The sequence below is a fragment of the Sinocyclocheilus anshuiensis genome, unplaced genomic scaffold (genome assembly GCF_001515605.1).
Source record: "Sinocyclocheilus anshuiensis isolate Anshui unplaced genomic scaffold, SAMN03320099.WGS_v1.1 scaffold627, whole genome shotgun sequence".
NCBI lineage: Eukaryota > Metazoa > Chordata > Actinopteri > Cypriniformes > Cyprinidae > Sinocyclocheilus > Sinocyclocheilus anshuiensis.
Window position 1 is genome coordinate 3,021,859 of NW_015549703.1, and position 2,128 is coordinate 3,023,986.

Below are 2,128 nucleotides of genomic sequence, written 5' to 3' on the forward strand. Positions count from 1 at the left end.
AATTAAATAAAAATGACAAATGCATACAACAGCATTTCAAAACTAAACATTTAAATGAAAGCATAAATAAATAATAAACAAAAAATAAAGCTAAAAACAATTCAAAATATTAAATGAACAAAAGGTACGAGTATAATAATGATTCTAACATAACACTAAGCCAAACACCAAAAAACAACTACATATGTGTATGTACAGCCACACACATACATATACATGTACATATATATAAATATATTCTATATATATATATATTATTTCATTTCCATTTTGTTTGTTGAAGTACTGAAATAACTCAAATAAAACTAAAACTTAATAAAAAAACCTATATAGACATAATAAAAAACTAATAAAATGACAACATTACTACAACTGTAACTAAAACTAAAATAGATAACTAATACAAATCAAACTACATTAGTTTATCAGTAATCCTAAAAAAATAACACTGAGCCAAACACACATGCTAAAATAACAACAACTTACTGACACATAGTAAGAAATGGTTATAAAAAACTGAAACAGAAGTGAAACAAGTAGTAGGAAAGAGGAGAAATAAAAAGCGATACTTATCCTTTGCCGGGGTCCCTGCCCGGTGGAGTTGCGTGGTAGAGTCGATCTTAATGGATCTTCATTCATTTCAGTATTTCCAGACAGAAACTATTGTTCTAATTGTTGTTCTTAATATACTGCATATATAATATGTAACTAAATCATAGACTGTAAAAAAACATGGACTGTATCCGTGACGTCACCCGTAGGTTTCTGAAGAGCATTTTTGAAGCCTATATAGTGGCCGGAGCCGGCCGGAGCCATCTTGGCAGCAATTAATTATGCAGAACTTTAAGGCTTAATATAATTGAAATGGATGAGTTATAAAAAGAATTCACCCCTTCACAGTTGTTATGAAGGGCAAAATTAGATAGACCTAAACCACTTTTTGTACCAGGCTGTAAACATATTTTTTTCGGCTGTAAAGTTGGGCATTTTAACATGGGGAGTCTATGGGACTGACTCCCTTTTGGAGCCAGTCTCTAGCAGTCAGTCGATGAATTGCAGTTTAAGTCACTTCCGTGTTGGTTTCAAGAGAGAGACCGGAAGGTTGCCGCTTGGACTAAATGTATAAATGACTAGTCTGCAATCATTTACTTAACTTCATGTCATTCCAAACCTTTATGACATTTTGTTTTATTTGTGGAACACAAAATAAAATCTTTTGAAGGCTGTTAGAGACAAATCTTTCATTGTATAATGTACCCTGAATTTATTATTTTTATTTTTTTAAATAATTTTGTTTTTCACAAATTAGAAAATCATACAGGTTTGAAACAACATGAGGTTGAATAAATGATGACAGAATTGTTATTTTTGAGTAAATATTTTTTTTTAATCAATCACATTTCTGGTCTTATTATTCATTAATTCATCATTAAAAAAAGGCTTTTATAATCTTTAATTGAAATGCAATAACTTTTCTCTAAAATGGCATTCCCTGTCCACCAATGCCACATGGTTACTGGTTAACCAATAGCCAAACGGCTATTTAGGTGTTGTTTTAGCAAACTCATTTGATTAACTCTCACTCTGAATATCCTGTTTCACTTTATTTCCCTACGTAAACATGGTTGCGAATCAGTAATTGGAGTTGACTTTAAACTGCAGACTGGACAATGGATGGCCTTAAACGATGATGCATCAGCAAATATGCACAGCACTATTTGGAGTGTCTCTAGATAATTCTGTCTGAGCATTATCTCAGTATTAAAATTATAAATATTGTGCTTCAGTTCAAATTGACTATTTCATCTATTCATTTAATTGTTGTTCTTAAGACTCAGATCATGCCTCCGCTGACTCCCCCACAATAGGGAGGAGGAAATCTAATCATAGGAGCTCACTGCTTCCGTTTATTAGGCCTGGAGGGGACCCACTCCTTTGCATATTCATAACATTGTTCACTATTGTTGTGAGGACTTAAGAGATGAGCTACAGCATACAGCACTGGGAGTACAGCCCTGTTCAACAACCCCATAAACAGCGTTCAGAGAAACTGCTAATTACCCACAGAATCAGGTCAAGCACAAGTCATCCGAGCTGAAAACCTCTTACGATAAGATATAATTAAAGC